Source organism: Oryctolagus cuniculus, chromosome 4 (genome assembly GCF_051225735.1).
Source record: "Oryctolagus cuniculus isolate XC-2025 breed Fujian yellow rabbit chromosome 4, ASM5122573v1, whole genome shotgun sequence".
Taxonomy (NCBI): domain Eukaryota; kingdom Metazoa; phylum Chordata; class Mammalia; order Lagomorpha; family Leporidae; genus Oryctolagus; species Oryctolagus cuniculus.
The window spans coordinates 160,091,646-160,117,654 of record NC_142870.1 but is presented as its reverse complement, the minus strand read 5'-3'; the positions used below and the strand labels follow the sequence as shown (position 1 = coordinate 160,117,654).

Genomic DNA, 26,009 nt, shown 5'->3' with positions numbered 1-26,009 from the left:
TCCTGCCTTTACATCCCATTTCTATTTTATTTCTCATCTCTGGAAGACCAGTTACCCTCTGTTCTGGTGTCTTTGTTCTCTGCCCACTGATCAGACTGTCATCTAGGCCACTTCTTCCCTCCCTTGGCTGGGACGTGAGGCTTCCTTCTCCTCATTGTTTTAGTGTTATGTTCCTTACTGCTGCGATATCTTTATTCCCATCTTTGTGGCATTTAGATTCTCAATTAGTTTCCTTATTTTTGCCCACTCCCTTTTTATTTCATTCTATTCTTTCATAATCTTGTTTACTCTCTTCTTTTATTAAATGAAGTACTCAGAGGAAACTTCATTTTCTTCTCTATCCCCTCTCCTGCCTCTCTGCAGAGGTGCAGCCTTTAATGTTGTCCAGGGGGAAGTCCCCTCTGGGCAAGTCCAGGCCTTCCTCATACTCTAGGGAGTATAAATGAATTTTGCTGGATCTGGTCCTCAAAGTCATCTCTAAGCCCCTTATCTTCCTCTCTAAGGACATTCTGTGGGCTGGGTGTTGGCTTCCGTGTTCTTTCCTAAGGCAAGTACATGCAAATAGGCTAGCATCAGTACAACCAGGGCAGCTGTTGCATTTGCTGGAGACCTGGGCTTGGCGCCCTGTACTAAATCCCATTAGGTGTCCAAGCCCAGGTCCCCACCCCCACTGCAGTAGTTTCTGTGGCTGTGGGCTTCAGCTCTTTCCCCAGTTTGCATCAGACCCGTGGCATTGGCAAGGTCTTGTGGTCATGCACAATAGCTACTATTTTCTAAGGTGTTTTTCTTGACTTTCTCCAAAGTCACCTCTTCACTTCCCGCAATTCGCTCCTTTCAGGGTCTGAAGTTATCATCAGAGGCTCTCAGGATTCTGCCCACTCTCCTCTTTCCACTGTCTCCTCTCAACCATGGAGGGTTGGAGCCATATTGCTCCCAGTTAAATGCTCCAACTCTTAGTCCACATTAGCAGGAAGCTGGAATCTAGAACTCAACCAGGACTCAAACCAGGCACTCCATTATACAATGCAGGTATCCCAACCACCATGCCCAAAATTTACTTTTGTTAATGCTTTTGTGATTATAAAATAAGTGCAAATTTTGAAAAAAAAGGTGTAACTTTAAAAAGCATTGTGAAAAAAATCCATTCATTCTCAAATCAGTTGGCTGTTTCTTTTAATATTTTGCTTCTATGTGTATAGATTTTAGAAAGTGGGTTCCCTTTTATATATGATTTTTTGAATTTATTTTCATTTTATTTGAAAAGTAGAGAAAGGCAAGAATAGACAGGGAGAGAGAGGGAAAGGGAGAGGGAGAGAGAGAGAGAGAGAGAAAGAGAGATGTTCCATCCACTGGTTCAATACCCAAATCCTGCAATAAGCTGGTGTTGGGCCAGGCTGAAGCCAGGAGCCCACATCACATACTGGGTCTCCCACATAGGTAGCAGGAACCCAAGCACTTGAGCCATCATCCGCTGTCTCCCAGGGTGCACACTAGCAGGCAGCTGGACTTAGAACTGGAGCCCAATCTCAAACTCAGAATGTAAGCATCGCAAGCAGCATCTCAACTGCTCCACCAAACACCAACCCTTAAATATGATTTTTATGTTGTTGCTCATTGTGTACATATTAGCATGTAATAGAGCCTTTAATATTCTTTGGAAGAAACATTTTACTAACTTAGAAGCATGATAATATATTCAAATAATTCTTTATTGTTGGACATTTATGCTATTTATAATTTTTATTAATATGAATTATGGGTTGAAATCCTACCATATAAATATTAGGGTATATTTCCCTTAAAATGTAATAATACTTATTTTTTAATATTTTTTAAAATGTGTGTATTTTTTAAAGATTTATTTATTTATTATTTGAAAGGCAGAGTTACTGAGAGGCAGAGGCAGAGATGGAGAGAGAGAACTGTCTTCCATCTGCTGGTTCACTCCCCAAATGTCTGTAATAGTCAGAGCGGGGCTGAAACAAAGCCAGGAGCGAAGAGTTTCTTCCAGGTCTCCCACATGGGTGCAGGGGCCCAAGGACTTGCGCCATCTTCTGCTGCTTTCCCAGGCCATTGCAGAGAGCTGAATTGAAACTAGAGTGGCCAGGACTTGAATCGGTGCCCATGTGGGATACTGGAACGGCAGGCAGTGGCTTTACTCACTACCACAGCACCAGCCCCAGTAATACTTCTGTAAATTATTTATTTATTTAAGAGACAGAGAGAAATAGAGAGAAAGATAGAGAGATCTCTTATCCCCTGGCTCATTCTCCAAATGACCACAATGGCTGGGGCTGGGCCAGGCTAAAACCAGGATCCAGGAGGGCAATCCTGGTCTCCCACGTTGGCAGCTGGGACCATCACTTGAGTCTTCACCACTGCCTCCCAGCATCTGCATTAGCAGGAAGCTGGAGTCCAGAGCCAGCATCGAGTATCAAACCCAAGCATTTTGGTATGGAATTAGGGAGCACTAAACAACATCTTGACCAGTAGACTAAATTCCCTGTCCCAGTAATGCTTTTTGATGAAAATATTTCTAAGATAAATAATCTTTGGGTCAGCAAAATAATATAATGAATGTTATAATAAATTGTGATTATTATAGAGAGCTATAGATCAAGAAGACTGTTTATCTTATCTGCTTTGCTCCAGATGAAGTCTTGGAACACACATTTTGAATAACTCATTTTGAATAACTTTAGATGTATTTCAGTGCTTTTTCCTCATAAATTCAAGGTCTAAAATCATGTGACATCTTATTTAATGAAAAGTACCAAGACACATTCCCTAAGTTAGTTTCAGTCTTTCCATTTTATTGTCTTGATCAGTGCCCTTTGGCTTTTTCTGCAGTTTAGAATCGCATAGTGATTCAGTGCACAAATCTGGGGTAGAAAGACCTGTGAGCTAATCCCTATTGTGTCATTTGGAAGATACAATGCTCCCTGTGTACTTCTCATTCCTTACTATGCCCCAGCCATGCAGGCATTCTGTCTCTCTCTAGGTAGATCAAGACATGTCCAGCTTGGCCCCTGCTACTCCTTGAGAAGTGGCACTAACGCTTTCTCCTCTTTGGGTTGGTCCTCTACACAGTTAAGGTTCCCATTAATGAATTTCTCCTTGAGTCGTTATCTGTTGTATTACCTTGTTTTATTTTCTTCACAATGCAGCGTATTACTCGAAGAATCTTAAAAATGGGTCTTACTGATGGTATTATTGACTTAGATCAGAATCAAAAGTTCCCTGCCACCCACCTACCTCTCTGATATCTTCTGCTGTGAGAGGCACTGCCCTCTTGTGGACTTTTAGGATATTGCTGCTTAAAAAACAGTCTCATTTCATTTTTTTGCAGGCTTGCTGGTTTGGAGATTCTCCAAGTGTCAAATACTTGGGAGTTACTGATTTTCAGATAGCAGATTAATTGAAGTATAATCCATCTGGAAGAGGAATGACTTAGAATGTGAAATAACTTTGGTGAAATAATACTCTTTAATGAGTGCTTTCTCAGTAACAACCATTGTGCTAAGGGATTTTCATATATTATCTCATTTAACTTAGAATTATAAAAGGTGATGATTTGAGAAATGTTAATAAAACCCTTCCCAAACCTCGGAATAACACTGGTCCTCTCGACCCCAGCATTGTGTGCACCTTCTCAGGAGAAATAAATAAATAATTGAAAAGATGCAATAACATAGTGTTTTTTTAAGCAACTAAGAGGCCTAAGGTGTCAGCATAGAGATTTATTTGTCTCTTCGAATATATAATAAGGCTGAGAGCTTGTTCAGATATGAAACGATTTCTGTAAGATCTGGCAACCAGTAAATACATTCAGCCAATGCCAAGTGGAGGCAAAAACATCATTTCTTCATCCTTCCCAGGTGGAGTGGTTCCAAAATCCTAAGAACTAAGACATCACTTTGGATGAGGATTTAAGACTCATATGCTTAGCTGCCTGTTGTGTTAACACCTGAAAAACCTTTGCTTTCAACCAGTTTATTTCTTTAAAGCTTCAGGAGGTAATCCCTAATTTATAAGTGATAAACATGTTCTGAATATAAATGACATCAATATAATTATGTCTATGTTTAACTCAACAGACATCTATTTTATAAACATTTACTGAGTTCCCACGCTGTCAAGGACCTGGTACTGGCATGGAAGAATTGTCAGCCTAAGTAATAATAATAATAATAATAAAAATAGTAACTGGAACCACAACCCACATGCGGTTTGCAATCTACTATATTATAAAAATCGTTCCCAGTATCATCTTCAAAAATCACTGGGAAGGTAAAAGGCCAACATTTAAATGCTAGGAAACTGAATGTATTATGCACATAGGCAGCATCATACTATGGTTCTAAAAGCATGGGTTTTAAAACCTGGCAACTTCTCTCTCTACCTCTTGCTAGCGGTGTGATCTTGCGCAAGCCACTTACCTCTCTGTGCGCCTGTCTGCTCACTTGAGAAACAGAGATAATGCTCCCTAATTCGCAGAGGCTTTGTAAGGATTAACTAAAATAAAGGGCCTGGCATCCACACTCAGTACTCAGCAGCTGCTGGGTGGAAAAGAACAGGGTAGGAGAAAAGAACATTGGAAGCAGACCCGCAGGCAAGTTGGGCTTGGCAGAGAGTTGAAAGTACCAACACTTCTTACTGTTAAAGGTACCTGGCAGGAAGGCACAGAAAAGCTGATGAGTGTTATCTTCCTCTATTACCTTTGAGACCAAAGAGGGAACAGTTTCACTCTCTGTCGCGTACTGGTATCCGTGGTCTTTCGGTACAGGGCCCAGGTACTCCAGAAACATGGGCAGTTTTAGTTTTGGCTGAAAGGATATTTATCAGAACAAAATTGAACAAACAAATCTATCTGATGCCTATTATGTGCCCAGGACTATTGTAGCTACTAGAGATACAGTAACTAATAAAATGGGAGTGGGAGTATGGCCTGTCCTCAGGATGCTTACAGTCTAATGTAGGGGGAGACTATGGTAATAAATAATATAAAGCAGAAATCCATACTGTACACTAGAAGGTGAAAAGTCCTCTGGAAATAAAATTGGAAAATTATTAGGAAGGGGGTGTGTAATTTTAAACATGATTCGGTAAAAATCTTTTTAAAAAAGTAACATTTGGCCAGCGCTGCGGCTCACTAGGCTAATCCTCCACCTTGCAGCACCGGCACACCGGGTTCTAGTCCCGGTCGGGGCGCCGGATTCTGTCCCAGTTGCCCCTCTTCCAGGCCAGCTCTCTGCTGTGGCCTGGGAGTGCAGTGGAGGATGGCCCAAGTGCTTGGGCCCTGCACCCCATGGGAGACCAGGATAAGTACCTGGCTCCTGCCATCGGGAAAAAAAAAAAAAGGTAACATTTGAGCAAAGACCTGAAGAAGGTGGTGGTAAGATCGATAGTAGATGGTAGGGCAGCTTTAGGACAGCATGCTCAAAGGTCCTGAGGCAGGAGCAACACCAATGTGTTTGAGGAACAGCCAGGAGGTCAGTGAGCCACGAGGGGAGCGAGTGAAGAGGAAGAGCCACAGATGGACTCGAAGGAATGGGGATTTGATTTTTACTCTTAGAGTGATAGGAAGCCATTGCAGAGTTGACACAGAGGGTTGAAATGAACTGACATATAATATGAACAGTGGAGCCATGGGATGTAGTTCACGTTTTTTTTAAAATATATTTATTTTTTAAATATTTATATGTACATATAATTTGAAAGTAAAGCAACAGAGAGACAGAGAGAGAGAGAGAGGGAGAGATCTTCCTTCTGCTGGTTCACTCCCCGAATGGCAACAACAACCACAGATGGGCCAGATCCAAGCCAGGAACCTGGAATCCCATCTGGGTCTTCCATATGGGTGACAGAGACCCAAGTACTTGGGGATCCTCTATTGCCTTCCCAGGCACATTAGCCAGAAGCAGAGCAGCCTGGACTCAAATTGGCACTCCAGTATGGGATGTCAGTGTTCAAGCTATGGTTTAACCTGCAGTGAGATGATGCCAGCCCCTATCATTCACATTTTGAAAATTCATCTCTAGCTACTGCATTAAAAATAAATGTTGGGGGACAAGGATAAAAACACACAATAACCCAGGCGAGGGATGAGACAGAAGGAAGAATGTTTTGATTGTGAATTATCTAGAATTGTCATTTATAATCATTAAGGAAAACAGAATGGAACAAGTATGTTGGAGTTTTTAAGAGGGACAGGGGAAGGTTTGTAATCTAGTTTTGGACATGTCCTATTTATATGTCCATTAAAGCAGACAATTAGATACACAAATCTAGAGTTCAAAGAGAGGTCTAGGCTGCAGATTAACATTTGGAAAATCTCAGCTTATGGATGGTATTCAAAACTATGAGACAGAATGAGAACACCAAGAGAGTGCACACAGATAGACAAGAATAAAAGGTATCCAAGGAGTGGGTCTTGGCGTGTGCTGATGGGTGGATGCAAAAGAACCAGCAAGATCCAAAAACGAGTGCCCAGTGATGGGGAAGAAAATCGACAAAGCATCTTGTGGAGAGCCAAGGAGGGAGGTTTGGATGAGGTGGCCACATCAAATGCTGTGGATGGGTCAATGGAACGAAATCCACAAATTGGCCGTCAGATATAGCAAGATGAGCATCATGGGTCACCCTCACTAAGACAGTTCGGGTGTCAAGGCTGATTGGATCACTCAGACTGCGGGAAGGACAGCCCAGGGAAGAAGGGTGAGTGAACAGGTTAACGAGAAAGGGGAGAATTGCTGGTACCATGTCCTTGACTGGGAGGGCTTGGGAGAAGGCATACAAGCAGAGAAATTGACCTTAGCTAGGGCTGGAGCCACACCGTCTTGGCAGAAGCTCCAAGGGCGTGGCTTCAGACCAACAGCATCAGAAGGGCCTGGGAATTGTTAGAAATGCACATATTCACGTCCTTCCTAGAACCACTGCCTCAGAAGCTCTGGGGGTGGGTCCCATTGTCAGCTTTAACAAGCCCTGCTGATGATTTTCCTGCTAAAGGCCACTGCCGTAGAGCCACAGACTACACCGGATACTACAAAAAGTTCATGGGAATGGAATTAAAACAAGTGTATTTTGATGCAAAAAATACTTTGAAATTCATGCATAGATTTTTTCCATAATACATTTTTTTCCATGAACTTATTGAAGATCCCTTGGATGTATGGATTTCAAAAGCTTTCACACCAAAATAACCTTATCTTTTAATTCCAGTTTTGACAAAGTACTCGAAGTACCCTTGAACCCGTATAGATGTCCTGGGAGGGCGGGGAATTCTCTTTGGGTGGCTTGTGTTTTCCCAGTGAAATGTAGGGAAGGGATCAGCTGAGAGGGAGATCAGAAAGTGGCTGGATGGAGGTAACAGGAGCCATTTGAAATCGTGACCTAGGAAAATGGGAGAGGAGTGAGTGTGGGAATCAAGTGTGAGCACCCAGGACACTCAGTGCCTGCCCAAGGTTCATGGTCGCGTGTCTACACTGAGATTACCAGTGAGTCTGTCTTTCTCCAGCTATGTCCAGCTGGGGTTGACATGACAAATGAGGAAAACAGAGGAAATGAATAAAAATGACTAATGTCTTATAAATTTGAACTTTATGGGTAAACATTGCTTTCCAGGGGCCGGCATTGTGGCGCTTTGTGTTAATCCACTGCTTGCAATGCCGGCATTGTATATCAGAGACCAGGATGTAGTTTCTGGCTCCTGGCGTAGGCCTGGGTGAGCCTGTGCTATTGCGGCTGTTTGACGAGGGAACCAGCAGGTAGAAGATCTATCTGTATCCTTTTCTCTCTCTTTGTCTAACCCTCTCTCTCTTTTGAAAATATTGCTTTCCAGTCTGGAAATTGTACCATCCTCTGAAGACCAGCCTACCTCTGATTCTTGGGAGTCCAAAATCCAGCCTGGAGGCTGAGGCTGTTTGCCTCTTGTTAAGAGAGTCAGGCCTAGAATCTTGCCTCCAGCACAGTTCATGGCTCCCAGGAGCTACAGACAGTGGGGCTGCCTGGCTAGTCCAATGGCAAACTAATCAGTAAGACAAAGCATGCACTCATTGAAAAATAACTACTTCTCTTAACCGTCTTTCCCTATTTGACCAAAATTATTACCATAACTTAAACTTGCCAGTCACAAAAGACTGCAATGCCGTATGATTGCATTCATATAAAATGGGTAAATCTGTAGACAGAAAGTGCTTGATTAGGGCTGGAGGCTGGGGGGCTGGGTGAGAGGCAGGGATGCTGTAGGGCACAGGGTTTCTCTCTGAGGTTGTAACATTGACTGTGGGGACGAAAATGAAGACACCATGATCCATTGACTTGTACATTTTGTATGGGTGAATTGCATGATATGGGAATTATATCTCAATAAAGCTATTCAGGAAACTTACACACCCATACAACTGATTTGTAGAGATGACAATCAAAGACTTGCTCATGAAAGCAAAACCAAGTCGCTTAAACCTCTGATTTCTTTTGCACCTCACTTTAAAAAAAAAAAAAAAAAAAGATTTATTTATTTGAGAGGTAGAGTTACAGACAGTGAGAGGGAGAGACAAAGAGACAGAGAAAGGTCTTCCATCCGCTGGTTCAATCCCCAAATGGCCTAAACGGCCGGAGCGGCACCAATCCAAAACCAGGATCCAGGAGCTTCCTCCGGGTCTCCCATGCGGGTGCAGGGGCCCAAGGACTTGAGCCATCTTCTGCTTTCCCAAGCCATAGCTGAGAGCTGGATTGAAAGAGGAGCAGCTGGGACTGGAACTGGCACCCATGTGGGATGCGGGCACCGCAGGTGGAGGATTAACCTATTGTGTCATGGCAAGGACCCCTGCACCTCATTTTAAAAAGAGCTCCCTTTAAATGCTGAGAGCCTATCCATGCTGAGAGCTATTAAAAACAAACAAACAAAACATACTTTCTGGTCTCTGATATGGAAAATTGCTTTTAAGAGTTAAAAAAAAAAGAAAAGGAAAGAAAAAAGAAGAGCCAGTTCCCACTCCGTAGTGCTTTGTTGTGAAAAACTTGGGTGAAAGCTGCTGTTAATTCCACTGTTCAAAGCTGGGTTCTTTCTCCCCCCAGAATCTTGAGGTCCTCTTCTGTCACAGTGCCATGTGCTGTTAGGGACATCCTCATGTCAGTCGGCTGCGTGGCTGAGCACTCACCGTGGCCTCCGTTTCTCTTCCGCGTTGGCTTCTTTGTTCTAAGCTTCGAGAAGCACAGTCGTTTTTGTGCCGTGGTTGAAATGTGCCCTTGTCCCTGTTGGAAACTTATCTCCTGTTGCTGATGATTTAAGGCAACTCCTGAATCATTCCTCTTGGCCGGTGTGCCTTTGTGCGGGAAGAGCCCTAGTGGCATGCCATGTCTCGCCTTGCAGCACTTGAAAAACATCCTGTTCAGGCTAATCATTCACCCTCGACTTTTCGATAGATATTTGCAGAAGAGTTGTTGGGTACTCGTGGAGACACATAAAGGAAGCGTTCCAAGGCCAAGTTAGCTTCTCAGCCATTGGCTGTGTGACCTTGGGCAAGCCACTCACTTTTCCACTTCCACATCCAAAAATAAGGAGCTGAATCAAAGCATCTCTGGGGTTCTATCCAACTCTGATCCCTGGGAAGGGCAGGGTACTTCTGAGAGGTGAGGAGGCAGCGCCCCAGATTCAACGTGACCTGGTTTGAAAGCTGGTTTTGTTTTGTTTTGAAAGATTTATTTATTTATTCCAAAGTCAGAGTTACACAGAGAGAAGAGAAGCAGATAGAGAGAGGTCTTCATTCGATGGTTCACTCCCCAGTTGGCCACAACGGCTGGAGCTGCGCCGATCCGAAGCCAGGAGCTTCCATGTCTCCCACGAAGGTACAGAGGCCCAAGGACTTGGGCCATCTTCCACTGCTATCCCAGGCCACAGCAGAGAGCTGGATCGGAAGTGAAGCAGCCAGGTCTCGAACCGGCACCCAAATGGGATGCCACCACTTCAGGCCAGGGCGTTAACCCACTGTGCCACAGCACCGGCCCCAGTTTTGCTACTTATGAGTAACCTCATTCTAGGTCTGTAGCCTCTTTATCCTTCTATTACTGGCTGGGGGTGCAAAGCCAGCGTCGGTGCAGCCAGGGCCTCAGGAAGAGCAGTGGACAAGACACAGACGGCCGGCAGCATCAGGCGGCCTGGCTCAGGCCCTGACCGCCGGTTGGGAGAGAACTTACCCTGCAGCTCTGCATGTTTGTTTGTTTCTTTCCTTCCTCCTCTAAGTCTCCCAAGTTTATTTTGCTTTTTGAAACCAAGCCCACCCAGGGGAGCTACCCGAGCACAGACCCTTCAGACTTTTCCTGTCTCCATGCCTCAGACTGGCAGGGCCCTCCCAGCCTGCGGGCTCTCAGGCGTCGTTTGCATCGCTGGGTGCCCTTTGTAGGTTTCCCCTCTTCCCCTACAAGATTGCTGGGCCCCAACCGCTCAGCCTGACCCTGCTTCCTGGCGTGCTTCCTCCTACCTTCTCTTCCTGCCCTGCTCAGATCTGTTCAAAGGCACTCAGGATAAAGAGCTGAAGACAAAGAGAGTGCTTTACACCCATTTGATCTCAAAAAGCCAAGCAGTTTCTTGCTGAAGCCTTTGCTGTTTTGGAAGTGTTGCTTTGTGCCTGAGAGGCCCGGCCACCTCCCTGAGCCCCCCAGTCTTTCCAGCAAAGCAAGTGAGGATCTTCACAAAGCTCATGGGGAATACACAGCATAGAAAGACTAGTCCAGGCTGCCAAACATAAGCTTTCAAAATAAGCTTCTCTTTCAGTTTCGTTTTGGACAAACTTTTGGAAATACCTTCATGTAACTCACAAGGCCTCAAAGTGCCCGTGGAAGATGTCCCAAGTGTGTTTACAGCGCACTTCCACTTGCTTGCTTAGAGTATTTGGTGCATTCTATAATCCACCAAGTGTAAGTTGTGCAAAGTTGCCCGCTGCCTGTGTTTGTAAATAAAGTATTATTGGGCTGTGCTCATCACTTAGCATTATCCGTGGTGGCTTTTGCCTTATATGGCCTGGTGGAGTAGTTGCAGAAAAGACTGTCTAAGAAGCCTATTTATTACCTGGTTCTGTTAAAAAAGTTTGCCATCCTGTGATTCAATTGTAGAGATTGCAAATATTATATCCTATTGAGGATAGCCATAGAAGTGATGCAATTTTCTTTTCTTTCCTATGAAATGTGTTTTTCTACAGATCTTTAGAAGATCTGTTTCATCTTGAAGTTTAAACTAAATATATCAGCAGAAAACTCTGGGTGAGCTATAAGGGCCTCTCCATGAATGTGGGGGACATTTGTGGTTCTTTGGGGCTGGTATGAGACTTTAAGTCTCATCAACTCTGATGTCATCATCTGATAAGTTGAGGAAACTGGGAACCAGCCCAGTGTGAGGTCCCATGATAAGTTGTGGCTGTCTCAGCCCTTCAGCCAGGTCCTCCTAACCTCCTGCCCAGAGTTCAGCCAGCCCAGCTATTAAAAAGAGAGTGTCAGGGACCAGCGCCAGGGCACAGTAGGTTAATCCTACGCCTGTGGCATCGGCGTCCCACATGGGCGCTGGTTCTAGTCCCAGCTGCTCCACTTCCAGTCCAGCTCTCTGCTATGGCCTGGGAAAACAGTAGAAGATGGCCCAAGTGCTTGGGACCCTGCACCCACATGGGAGACCAGAAAGAAGCTCCTGGCGCCTGGCTCCAGATTAGCACAGCTCCGGCCTTTGCAGCCATTTGGGAGGTGAACCAATGGAAAGAAGACCTTTCTCTCTGTCTTTCCCTCTCACTGTCTGTAACTCTACCTCTCAAATAAAATCTTAAAAAAAAAAAAAAAAAAAAAAAAAAAAAACACAGTGTCACTGAACAGAGCTGAATGGTACTGCTGTGAATCCAGATAACCACCAGCATTGCCCTGAGGTCCTACCAAACGTCTCTGTTCACAGCCTTGGTTTTGAGCCGGCGCCGCGGCTCACTAGGCTAATTCTCTGCCTTGCGGCGCCGGCACACGGGGTTCTAGTCCCAGTCGGGGCACCGGATTCTGTCCCAGTTGCCCCTCTTCCAGGCCAGCTCTCTGCTGTGGCCAGGGAGTGCAGTGGAAGATGGCCCAAGTGCTTGGGTCCTGCACCCCATGGGAGACCAGAAGTACCTGGCTCCTGGCTTCGGATCAGCGCGGTGCGCCGGCTGCAGCAGCCATTGGAGGGTGAACCAACTGCAAAGGAAAACCTTTCTCTCTGTCTCTCTTTCTCTCACTGTCCACTCTGCCTGTCAAAAAAAAAAAATCTTGGTTTAGATTCCATTGTCTTCCTTGAACCTTTAACTACCCCGTCCCCCCATGCCCTCCTCAGATAACCTTATCTCCTATTTTTGAGAAAATGCAACCTATCTCATAAAACTCTAGTTGTCCTGACACCAAACACTTGAACCCCCCTGCAGTATGTGGCCTTCCTGCCTTCCTCCCATGACAATAGAAGAGCGATCCCTTCTGGAACACACCTAGGCAAGTGTTTAACACCCACCCCGCAATCTCTTCTCTTCAGTTCTCTTATCTTATACCCCTTCCCTTCCTTTCCTTTTCTCTCTCTACCTCTCTCTCTTCTTCTCTCCTCCCCCCTCTCTCTTTCTCTCTCTCTCTCTCTCTCTCTCCTTCTCTCTCTTCTCTCCTCTCTCTCTGCCTTTCTCCCACACCTCCTCTAAACTAAACATGTATAAATCTATGGACACATAGGCCCAGCATCCACACATTCCCTGCATCTAACTCCCAGTCATTTCTCCTTCCACTCACAGCCAAGCTCCTCACAGTGTCACCAGAGACCAGGGTCTCTGTGTCCTCATCTCCCATTTACTCTTCAACCAATCTCTGTGGCTTCAGCTGCTCCCGCCAACTGGGCAACCCTGCTGATGTCATTGATGGATCCCGCGCTGCCAAGTCAGTGGCCATCTCCCAGCCATCATCTTCTCCACCCCCTCAGCAGCATTCGGTACCCCAGCCGCTCTCTGCTTCTGCACACTGCACCCTTCCTTGGATTCCATGGTGTAACTGCGTGCTTTGTACCTCTCCCATGCCCACGCCTGTGCACTTGATCCTGAGACCGCCTGCCTAACTCGCCTTTGCCTCCTGACTTTTCAGTAGTGCAGGACCTTCTTACCCCACCTGCAGCTGGAAATCTGTGTCACCCTCGCAGGCACTTCAGTCATCACTCACCTATCTGCTAATGCAGGCCTCCCCAACCCTTGCAATGCAATGACTTTGGCGATTTTTGAAAGGCAAATCCAATTATTTCCATTTCCTTCATTTAGGACCTTTCAACCTGTTCTAACTTAGGACAAATATTAATCCCCCCTGAATGGCCAGGCTCTTGCCTGCCTCGCCCGCCTCCTCCCGTGTGCTCCCAGCCCCACTCCCTCTCCTGCACCTGCCTCCTCTCACCCCTTGTGCAAGGCCAGGCTCCCTCCCATGTGCCTGGAACCTACATCTGAGATTGCTCTTGTCTCTTTCCAGCTGTTTGTCCTTTTCCTCCTGTTTGTCCTTGAAGCTCCTCCTAGCAGGCCCTTCTGGGGATCTTTTCCCTCTCTTTACTTCTTCTAGGGGGGTTTCCTTCCCCAAGTCAAATTCCGCGTGTTTGTCTTGCCCGTGTGACACTCACCATGCCTGTAATTTTACACTGACTTTTTTTTACATAGTTAACGTGCCTAATCTAGTGTTGTCTCCCAAAGGACAACAAGCTCCTTATGAGAAGGTATAAGGCATTACATTCATTTTGTACTGTGTGCCTGGCACCTAGCACTGTAGTAGATCAATAGTAGGTGCTCAAACAGTGTTTCATGAAAGAATGGATAGAGGAAGGGAGGGACAGGTGAATGGATAAACAGATAGCTACAATGTATGTGATCTAAGATAATGAACTTTAGTGTAGATACTGACTGATTAGATAAATATTGTGCAGATTTGTCATTAACCAAGAACAAGGGACAGATGAGCATTTGACAGCATCAAAGTCAGTATCTTGGTGGACCCCTTCCCAAGGACACTCTATTTCCATGGGAATGTACCAAATAATAATAAGTGCAGTGTGTGTTTTCTGAAGAACAAATATTTCCAAAGCTCCAACTTGTGGCTTCTGATTCATACATCTTGTTAGGGAGGAAAACCTAAGCTGTCACAAGCTCATTAAAAGTTCTGCATTCTTCCTCACCGTGATTCTACATGACTAATGTCGTTAGCTGACCACAGAAACTGAGCCGTTGGTCATAGGAAAATAAAAAGGGTGTACGTCCTGGTTGTGTCTGGAATAAAGCCTTTGTTTGGGCAGATGTGCATGCTGAGATCCCTGGACTGAACAGCCTTATAGCATCCACTCAGGTACAAAGAACAGAAAAACAACTTGAGAGCAATGAAATGAAACCAAAGTATTGATTCTCTTACTCAATGCCTAGAAAGCTGGGAGTAGTGTGTTGACTCCTATATGTTGACGTGCAATCCTCTTCAATAGATACTTTAGAAGAATATGTATTAATTTTAGTGGCATTACCCTTATTCCAAATATTTGCAGCTTCTTGTTTGGGGTTGCCTTCAAGGTCAAGAGTATACCATTAGGTGGTGCCGTGGCTCACTTGGCTAATCCTGCACCTGTGGCGCCGGCACCCCAGGTTCTAGTCCCGGTTGGGGCACCGGATTCTGTCCCGGTTGCTCCTCTTCCAGTCAAGCTCTCTGCTGTGGCCTGGGAGGGCAGGGGAGGATGGCCCAAGTGATTGGGCCCTGCACCCGCATGGGAGACCAGGAGGAAGCACCCGGTTCCTGGCTTCTGATCAGCGCAGCGCCGGCTGTAGAGGCCATTAAGGGAGTGAACCAACAGAAGGAAGACCCTTCTCTCTGTCTGTCTCTCACTGTCTATAACTCTGTCTCTCTCTCTCACTGTCTAACTCTGCCTGTCAAAAAAATAAATAATAAAAAAAAAAAGAGTATACCATTAAATATCCTCAGACATTTGAGGGTAGATCTTGTTTTTAGGAAACCCGAATGTGATGAAGTATCATATCTAGTAAATATAATCCGGGTCCAAACGGGATGTAAGTCCAAAGTGACACGGGTTTTCTCCTGTGATGCTTGGGGAGCGATCAGTTCCTGGTGAGGCATTCCAGAAACATTGGAAGAAATGGAAAATGCACACAGCTTCGTAAGATGACAAGGCTTACAAGACTTGCATGTTTGCTTTAAAACTAAATCTCACTTTTTTTTAGAGATTTGAACTGGCCATCCACTGAGCCAGCCTTGGCCAGCAAGATGTGTTTTGTTTGGCCAACATGGTGGTTTTATTTTAAAATTGAGTCATGATTTAAAAATCAGGCAATTTCAAGTACAAATTTGGATTTCTGGTCCCCTCTGGAAAAGTCTATTCCCACAGCTCCACATGACCGTGTTCTCCTAGAGCAGGGTGCCTGCTGCCTTCCTCCCAAAGGAGGCAACAACACCAGCACCCCACACTGCCCCCACTGGCCGCTGTGACCTCACTGTTTCAAACCCCATGCTCACCCCCGTCACTGTTTGTAGTTCCATGTGGTATTGATTGCTGGCATTGCCAGGGCCATCTCCCTCGAGACTAACAACTCCATGAGAGCAGAGATTTATTCTCCCTGTAGTTGTTTAGTGCTATATTCCCGGTGCCTGACTCACTGCTGGTACTTTGACGTCTGTTGAATGAAAGAATGCTCAGCCCCTGAAGGCAGCTGAGTTTGCAGCCCTTCATATAGAGTCATACTCAATAGACAAAAAAAAAAGCCCAAATATTTACCTTTATAGGTATAAAAATTTATACCATATGTACCTTTTATTTCTTTTCTAGCATTTATTTTTATGCCACTTGCAATATTGTATTTAGTCTTCACAGTTTCATAAAGTGTGCATTACCCCTGAGTTTCCCACAAATTTACCTACCATATTTGCATCCACTTCATTGTATTGTATTTGTTTTATACTTTCAAATAGAAAACAAACTCTATGCATGGTTCAGAACCCACCAAGTGTTAAAATGAATGCAGTAACCCCATCTGCTAACCACTCAGGTTCCCTCCTTGCAGGCAATTGTTAGTTTCTCATGTGTCAATCCAGAGATAATCCTTGGTCATGTGGTTCTTTCTCTTTGAATACATAGCCATGAATTCAAATATAATGCCATGCACTTCACTTTGCTCATAATATTTCTTAAAGATTTTTCTATATCATCTCATGAAGAGTTTTCTCACTCTTTAAACGTTCATATAGCATTCATTGGGTGACTATCATATGTATTATTTACCTAAGTCCTTTGATGGACATTTATATTTTATGTATTGCCATATAGAGGTTCACGATAAGGGTGCTACAGGTGTATAACAAATGCCATCATGAGTGGTTTCTAGATTTTGAACCATAGTTGGAAAATCTTCACCATTTTAAAGCTATGAAAAGATTCTAGTGTTGTTGTTTTCTAGGGTTTTCTTTTGTTACATTTAAATTTTGTAGCCACTTGATATTTAATCAGGTATGGGATATGAGTTTTGGATTCAACTTTGATTGTTTTCTTGACTATTTATCCCATTTTAATTTAATAAGTAATTAATAAGCAAATTGAATAAGCTACCCTTTATCATACTGTACGTCTCTGTACGTATTCTGAGGTCTGTTTCTGAATTCATGTCCTGCCCCATTCATCTGCTACCGTTTCCTGCATCAATGCTGCACTGTTTTAGTTGTTAAGGCACTGTGATATGATAGTCTTGCATCTCTTTATTAATATCTGATAGACTTGATTTTCCCTCATTACTCATCTTTTTCAAAATTGTTCATCTACTTTCAGTTATATCAGGGTAATATTTGTATAGTCTTAACCTCCTATGGGTTTTCCAGTCAGCAAGAACAAGCAGTAAATGTTATCACATGCCATTTTAGTACATTGCAAGGAGATCAAATACTTTTACACTTAGTAGATTTACTACTATGATTTTAGCATTCCTCATATTTTTCACATTTATTTTTATTTATATTTATTGAATTTCTGAATAAGTATTAAGTATCTGCTATATAGCTGGTAAAAGAGACAGAAACAAATCATCTGTCCAGAGTGACTTTTAATTATTTTAACAATATGCAAGTGCTCATCATAAGAAATATAATAAAAAACACAAACATTGTGCTGAGTCAGTATCTATTCAGTCTTCGGTTAACTTTCATGTACAGTTTTCTCAAGTGTCTTTGAATACTGGATAATGCTGTAGACCAGTAAGTATTCCACACACTGTCTGGGAGACTAGAGAATTTACCATTGCTTCCATCTCTGTTTGACACAGCAGCACAATGAAGTAAAACCCTTCCTTTGGATGGCCCTTAGAACTGTATGATACCTGACTGCCAGATGTCCATTTTTAGAAAAAGCCAAACCATGGGGATATAAAACACCTCATACTATGCCAATCAGTGAACTTCTAAGGACACAATTTCCCTTGCTTCTATTACCTGAGTACAAAACAGCACTTACAAGGAGCTTGTAAGCAACTATAGTAGACAAAAATGGAAGTGTAGTCAATGACGCATATGTCTTCAAAGCACCATGTTTTACCTGAAAATTAAGCTTGCCAATATGTCAGAGAAACCAGCTGTTGTTCCAAGGGACACTGTTCCATGTATATCTAAGGTCTTTTCTAAGATATTCAGGTTTTGTTTCTGTCATTTTGATGACCCTGGGTCTTCTGCGTTTGGCATCTCATAGAGGAGGGCTGGGCTGACATGAGTGTGCGTTGCCATCCAGCGCCCCTGGGCACTTCCCCAGCTCCGAATGGCCCCACCACACCTGCATCCTTCAGGTCTGGAGCAGGCTTCACCTCACTCCTCATGCTGATCATCCCTGCTGTTGTGGAACTATCCCATTTTGCTTGTTGTGTTGTTCTCTGAATCCTTAAGAGCTATTTGCTGATACTTAAGATCTTTGCATCATACAAGTAATTGATCTAGACGGATTTCTGTTTTCTGATTTTTTTATAGCTTTAGTATCAGAATTATGCTGGTTTCACAAAAAAATCACTGGGAAAGTTTCTTCTTTCTTTATATTTTTAAAAAGTTTCAAATTTTTTAAGTCAGACGTAAAGCTATCTGGATTTGGCATTTTCCAGGAAGGCGTAGTCACTGTCAATTCCTTGACCATGTTTAATTTGTTCAAAGTTATTAATCTGTACAAATTTGTCTTTTTGTTTCCACTTTATATTTTTTCAAGAAAATCAAATTGATCAAGGTTATCCAATGTTTTTGCACAAAATTGCTCAAAATCATTTCTTATTATTGTTTTAATTCTCAGCATCTGTAACTAATTCCCCTTTCTTATTCCTTATTTCTCTTTTACTTTTATTAATTAGATTATCTGATAGTAAATCTATTCATTCTTTTGTTTTTATTTTTTCCAGGGAATCCACTTTTGGATATATTTACTTATCAGTTCTGTTACAACGCTCATGTTTTCTAATTCTAGACACTTTTTGGCCTTGTCTTTATTAATTTTTTCTAGCTTTCTTTTACTTTATAGTCCTTTTCCTAAAAATGCTTAACTCACTTATTTTTAAGTCATAAAAAACAAATACTATGCCTTAATGTACTATGACATTTCCTTTAAGTACTGCATTGAGGATCATACATAGATCACAATTATTCTTTATATATTTAACTATAAGTATTATTGTTTTAGTTTTATTTACCTTTCAGACAAAGAGAGAGAATTTTTGGGTTTGCTGCTAATTGTAATTTTTCTTTTTGTATGTATCTGCTATTCTTTTTGTTTGTTCACTTGCTTCTAAGTTGATTGTATCGTGGGAAGATTGGTTACCGGTCCCTCCTGGGAAAGTTTTTTTTTTTTAATCATCTAATATTGGTTCCATTTTATAGTTGTTTTTTCTGTTATTCTCTTTTTTTATGTGTGAAAACCTAGATTAACAGTATTAATAATATTATTCCAATATCATTTCTGAAAGCTATCTACCTAACCGTTCAAGGAACACAAAGCCTGTTAAGCAGGCTCGGTTTGTGGCTGGAAATAATCATTTCTTAGACTGAGCAGGACGAGTTTGAATTTAGTCAATCGCATCGCTTCTGCCGCTGCACTGCTTGGGAGCTGCTGTCTGCTGCAAGCCTGCCACCCACAAGCAACAGTCAGGGTCCAAGCAGAAAAGCAAAGTCACATTCAAAAGGATTTAGTTCAGAGAATTGCTTGTTATATGAGAGCGTTCCCAAAAGTTCATGGGAAAATGGAATTAAGAGTTAAGTTTACTTCCACTCAAAAATGGTTTTGAAATGCACGCATAGTTTTTCATCATATACGTTTTCCATGAACTTCCTGAAGACCCCTCACATAGATATTGGAGCAGTGAACAAGAGGAAAAAAGAGTGCTAGGTAGCCCAGTTGCAGGAAGCAGCTATCTCCTTTCTTGAGCTGAGACAGAAGGCAAAGACGCGAACTCCAGGCCCTATTAACAGAGCAGCTGTCCTGTGAGCTGGTGCTCAGAGCCTCAGGAAAAGGGGCCAGCCAACTGCTGAGAGATGAAAAAAAAAAAAAAAAAAAAAAACCGACTGCTTCTGAAAATGCTGAGACAGGTGCCCCAGCTAGCAACCGCTGCAGGAGGATTCTGAGGAGGGGCATGAGACGGTAAGGGAAGGAAGTCTCTTCTCACTTCTCACCTCCACTCTGCCTTGGGTCCTACCAGAAGAATTGCATAGAACACCCTCTAGCAAGAACTCTCAGAAGCAGCTTGCAAAGTCCCAGCCCCAGCATCACGGAGCAGAAAACAGAAGGGTGGACTTGGAGGAGCTCAAGGGCAGCAGGTGCAAACCGGCAGCCAGCTTTGGGGTTGGAAGTTCAATGGTTCTGTTAAGTGACAGCCAGCTTTACCCCATGTACTCTCCTAAATCTTTCCTCTGGGCAACTGTCCTACACTTCCAAATCCCCCTTGGCTTTTCATAAAAAGAAGCTTCCTTTTAGGAGAGTGTTCATTGGTAATCCTTCTAGAAATGTCTCCAGCAGCATCCGTAACAGGATTGAGCCTGACAATTTGTGAGGGGTGGAGACTTAAGGACAGTTCATACAAACTCCCACCCCATTAGTACATTCGTAAGGTGTATTATTCTCATGAACCGGACCCTGAGATAATAGGAATAATATTCTCAATCAGAAGGAACAGTAATTATTAATAGAACATCTAATTTTCTGAACAGCCATGTAACCTCTACTGAACTCAAAAACATCTGGCTAACAAAGAATGTCTCCCTGACGCATAAGTAATAAGTGTCTCGCTGATACAAGGTTGGCTGTGTGTGAAAGTTTCAGACTCAAAAGAATGAACTTTAAAAATGGTTTGTGTCAGCCTGACCAAATCCCGTCTCTTAGGCAGCGCAATTTTAGTTGCTTCATATTCTGAGCTGGAAGTTTAATTTAAAAAAAAAAAAAAGTATCCTGTAGGTGTGATTGTTAATCAGTTGTTCAATTGTTGTCTTCGTAGGTAGTGACATCAAAATTATTCAACATTCTGTTAGGAACAGATTTAAGCCCTCATTCTTCAGGCGGGAGTTTGGGTTAGAGGAGGCACAGTGTTAAGTCCTCGCTGTCCCGTGTGCCAGTGTTGCTCTTTAGACGTTCAGCATCTGAGCCTCAAAATCTTACCTGCAAAAGAGGTAACAAGGGGAGATCGTGAGCATCCGATGAAATAACTCATATAAAGAGAAAGCAGAAATGCATGTAGATTTGGAGCATAAAATCTGGGTCCTTGAGACCTGGCTCTCCCACTTTAAAAATCTTTGCAGTCTCAGACAAGGATGTCACTTCTCGTAACTTTAGTTCACCCACCTATAAAACTGAGCCAGTATCATCTTCAAAGGCTGTTGAGAGTAAGGAAGGAACTAGCATATGTAGGACAAGTGGCAGAATCCCGAGCACATAGTAAGTACTCAGTAAATGCTGTTATAGCTTTTGTTGTCTATTATTTTCATTATTATTATCCTTGCTTTTTAGGGAACCATATTGTACACGGGATGTGCAAACTGGGTGGTGATTAATATATTTAAAGTGTCATCTTCTTCCCTCTCTGCTCAGCTTCCCTGAACACACAAATAGAAACTCCTTAGATTTGTTGCAAATTTTGATTAAAAAACCCAGAGCCACGCTTTATCTACTTGGCTTTGGCCTTGGAGCTGAGAGATAGTCCCAGATATACATTTGTGCATTTCCTGTGGGATATACGTTATTTTTATGGTGTTTTAGAAACTGTACTATTCCCCTTTCTCTGGAAATCTTTGTCTTCAAGCTGCAGGAATTGTTTCCTGGAGAATCAAATGACTCATGTTTCTGTGATAGGTAGGATCAGCAATTCAAGTCGATGCCCAAGGCCACTGTCTTTCCTTTTCATACAAGCAAATAAGTTAGTAAGTGGGTCTTGTTTACAATAAACTTGCCCTTTTCTCTAGAGATGGGACAAGTGGAGAATCCCAGATCACATCCATAAAAGCTGTGTTCTATGAGGGAAAGTTGAAGCTGTGAAAAATATTGATTTAGGTGTTCTCTCGCTGGGGAAATAGCAGCTGCGGTCCACACAGATTTCAGATGGGACCCATTAATTATCGTAGCACTGCTTAAAAGAGTCAGTTTTACAAATCCTGCTGTCCCCAGGGGACTGAGTTGTCTCCTCATCCAGTCTTACACAGTAGCTACCATGGCCTGGAAATCCCACTCTTTCCAAATGTTAGCAACTATTTTGTAAGAAATCATTTTGCTCTGACAAATGTCATATCTGATGTGGTGCTATTTACCAAAACTACAACTCTGCAGCCTATGCATGAAGGAAACCAAGCTTTCAACAGGTGGCAACAGCACTTAGTGAACACTCTTCTCCCTTCCCCCAATGCCCTTCCTAGGACAAAAATACTGCGTCAAGTGCCAGCTCTTCTCTGGCCATGCAGGCAAAATACCAGGACTGGGTGGATTTAGGCCTCTACCACCAGTACTCAGTTCTGCAGAACCCGTGATCAACCATGTGTTAACAACAACTCAAGCACACTGAGGACTCACTATCTGCAAGGCAGTGTCCTAATTACTTTTCTCATATGAACTCATCTAATCCTTATAATATGTCCATAAGGGACATACTATTCTTCTTTGAGAGCAAATGTACAAATATTCAAACAAGTTGGTATAGATATTGTATCCAGTGATGCAGGCTATACGGTCAGAACTATTTCTGCTTTGTCACCTACACGTCACCTAGCCCACATTCTGAAAGGTGCTCAGTTGAAATTAGATCTTTACCAAGAAGACTGGCATGCCCCATGGGCAGGGCAGGGAGCCATGAGGATCTGCATAGCATGTGTTTCTTTTTTAAGTTACTCTTGTCTTCCACACACTCCGATGGCACTCTGCACTCACGGTAGACCAGGTACAACCTCCTCTGTTGGAATCTTGTGTGTGTGTGTGTGTGTGTGTGTGTGTGTGTGTTGTCATCTCTACAAGGCTGTACTTGCCATAAAGGAAGAGGTAGGTGTCAGTCATCTTTGTGTCCTTCACCCAAATGAGTAGTGTGGACATGGCAGTGGGGAGCAGTGCGACTCAGCAGTTCAGAGCACCGTCCTGGGTTGGCATTCCAACTCGTCCTTTCTCCAGCCACCAGACAAAGCAAGGTTCTCTGTCCCTCTAGACCTGTTTCATCGTGGTGAAGGAAACTACTCTGAAGATCCGTTCCTTCAGATGTCCTGGTTATTGATGACATAGCAGCTGTGTCCTCCTGGAATTCTCTGGAGCCGTAGCAGCTGTCCCTAAGAACCCCCTTACAGCGTCCCATTGCTCACCCTTAGAGAGTCCCTAGTGAGAACACTGAAGCCAGGCCTTTGGCAGCCTCCTGACCTTAGTTCACCCAGAACCTCTGTGCTCTGGCAGGGCTCTGGCAAGGTTTTGAGCAGAGACCTGCATAGAGGAGCAGAAAGAAGGCTGTCCCCCTTTGGAGCTCAACGGTGAGTGCTGCTGAACTCCCAGAGGAGGAAAAATGGTCTTCTTTGAGTTCTTAGTATCCATATCGCAATGTGCTGTTAGTACTCCATATAGGCTATCAGATCATCAGGTCCCAGGGCTATGAGCCGGCAGCATCTCAGTCTACAGCTACAGACACGGTAACCTTGGAGATGTGGAAGACAGTTGGCCATCTTAGTAAAAATGGCACCGTACTTAGAGTTTGTCTTGGCATGATAAATTTGAAAGTGGAAAATCTATACAAAGCTCATTTCATGCAGAGTGGCTGCTTATTTTCCCAAACAGCCCTGAAGTCCTGAAAAAAAAAAAGACTTTTGGGAGATGTGGGAGTTGTTAAGGAGAGCTGTTTAGTCCAAATAAATTACTCTTGAGTTAAGCCTTGATCAAGAAGTTTAAGTTACATTTCTTTATCAACAAATCAATGTCCCTGGCAGCAAATAGGCTAAGGAAGTCTCTCCCATCCGCCACTTAAAACCCAAGCCAGAGACAACCCTTATGCCAGTTATGGAATAACAGTGGCCTGTGTTTCTTTTCTAGCTTGTGTCTGTCACTTACAGTGCATTTTTAGTGGTTGTGTTGAGACATATTACATTACAATGTTCACCTATCAAACGTGGACAATTTAATGGATTGTAGCATATGCACAGAGCTGTGCAGCCATCATCACAATCCCATTTTAGGATATTTTCATTCCCCTAAAAGGAACCCTTGCACCCATGAGTGGTGAATCCCCATCCCTAGACCAACCCCCAGTCTCACTCTCACCACCCAGCCCTCGAGTGCTCACCCACTTTCTGCTCTGAAAGTGCACAGTTCAGTCCCTAGTAATTAGAGGCAAATGACAAAATGTGTCCTTTTTTTTACAGATAGAATCGGACAGTGAGAGAGAGAGAGAGAGAAAGGTCTTCCTTCTGTTGGTTCACCCCAAAATGGCCTCTATGGCCAGCATGCTGCATCCAGCGCGCTGCACCAATCCTAAGCCAGGAACCAGGTGCTTCTCCTGGTCTCCCATGCAGGTGCAGGGCCCAAGCACTTGGGCCATCCTCCACTGCCTTCCCGGGCCACAGCAGAGAGATGGACTGGAAGAGGAGCAACCAGGACAGAATCCTGCGCCCCAACCGGGACTAGAACCCAGGGTGCCAGCGCTGCAGGCGGAGGATTAGCCTAGTGAGCCGTGGCACTGGCCAAAATGTGAACTTAATATCAGTCATTTTTTTTAGAAAATTCCTTTTCTTCATGTTTCACTGAGCCTCCCCTCCTCCACTCAGCACCAGCCTTTTGCTGTCACCTACAAAGGTGTGCACTGCTCTTACGTAACAGGTGCTTGTGTTTACTAAGGGCCTACTGTGTGCCACACGCAGTGCTAGCACTGGGGGTCATCAGTGAACCAAATAAAGATTCCTGTCCCCCTGGAAGCGACTTCCTAGCAGGGGTGACAAAACAACAGGACAACAGTGGTCAAGTACAGAAGTGAAGCAGGGAGCAAGTTGAAAGATGCCAATGACTGTGGGGAGTAGAGCAGGGTGAGGGGTCTAGACAGGCAGGGCCATGATATAGCACGGACTGGGGAGTTGGGGTGTGCAAGACTTAACAGAGTTGAAGGAGCTACCTGAGCAGGGGTCTGGAGATTTTTCAGGATTCGGGACAGAGGAAAATTTCTGCCACAAAACCCCTCTGGTGAGAGGCATAGATGACGTGTTCAAGGAATAGCCTGCAGGATGGTGAGGCTGAAAGAGGGAGAGGAACCAGAGAGAGGAGGGAGGGAACAGAGGGGAGGCAGCAGCTGAACTGCACTGCACTGGGACCACCCCGACCGTCATCGTGAAGAGAGAGAAGGAGACGAGCAGACACAGTGGAACTCACGGGTACTACTGTAGAGGCCGCTTCAAGGCAGCCGTGAACTCCAAAACACTCAGTGGTCTGGGGCACAGCCGGAGCGCTGGGCTCCCTCCAAGCTGCCCAGGTGACTTGGATGCCCAGGGGAGCATTTGGACCACTAAGTGTCCATGCTGGTTTGACTTTGCTGCTAGGAAACAACCCACCCCCACCCCTGCCGCCACCCCCCAAGATGAGGTCTGTGGCCGATTGGTGAGGCTGTGCCAAGTGGCAGCCAGAGGTTTCCCTGCTACAGCGGTGGCAGGGCTGGCACTGCAGACCGTGCGCAGAGCAGGCTGGGGCTGGCTGGAACCCACCTGGCTCGGCTGACCTTGAGTCAAGCCCCGTCTTTAGCTGGATCCAAAGGTGAGCCCCTGAGTGTGAGAGGCAGGCTTTCTCTTTGTACTGAAGAGGGGCTTGTGATTTGTCAAGACAGAATAGAAGGTTAAGACTTGAACCTCAGGAAGTGAATATGAGATTCACTCGACAGTTTATAAGAAAAATCGTGGTGGTGTGCCAGGCATTGTGCAAGGGGGTGCTGATACAAAGATAAAGTCTCACCATCCTTGCCCAAGCCAAATGGCTCGAAGTAAAGACCGTGTAATATTTCAGAGTGTGTTAATTGTGAGAAGGCTTTAAATAAGCCCGGGAAAGAGGGGGAACCTTCCGTCGCATAGCTGAGCTGTTGGCATTTCTAATTCCGAGGGATGAATAGAACATTATTGTGTGCATCGGCACAAGTACAGCGGGAGGGGAAAAAGATGCTTGGAGCCGAGAGCCAAACATGAATCAGCAATCTCCTCCCATTGTTTGGAAAATAATCACCACGCTGGGAGTATGGAATTTAAGAATCATGCAGAAAGGCCCCTCCCCCAGCAGGAAACAGACTCTGGCTAAACCATGGCATCTTGTTTTTTGGCTTCCTGAGCTGAAAGGAATGTCAAAACGTTGGAGAGGATTTAGCAAGAGCTGATTTGTAAATATGGATAATAGGACCCCTAAGACATGGGAGACGACTTCCACCCACCGTGGGCAGCCCCTCGGAGGTGGCACCCAAGGCACTGCTTATTTACGTTCAGGAACCCGAGCCAGAGCTGCCTGGCTATAATAAATAACAAGC

General features: G+C 44.1%; 1 protein-coding gene and 1 pseudogene across 14 annotated transcripts in view; one reads left to right on the top strand and one right to left on the bottom strand.

Moving 5' to 3' along the window:
- Window positions 1-26,009, top strand: part of THRB (thyroid hormone receptor beta) — a 402,102-nt gene that overhangs the window by 255,270 nt on the left and 120,823 nt on the right. The window lies entirely within an intron of this gene.
- Window positions 17,208-17,864, bottom strand: LOC100350181 (complex I assembly factor TMEM126B, mitochondrial pseudogene; annotated as a pseudogene).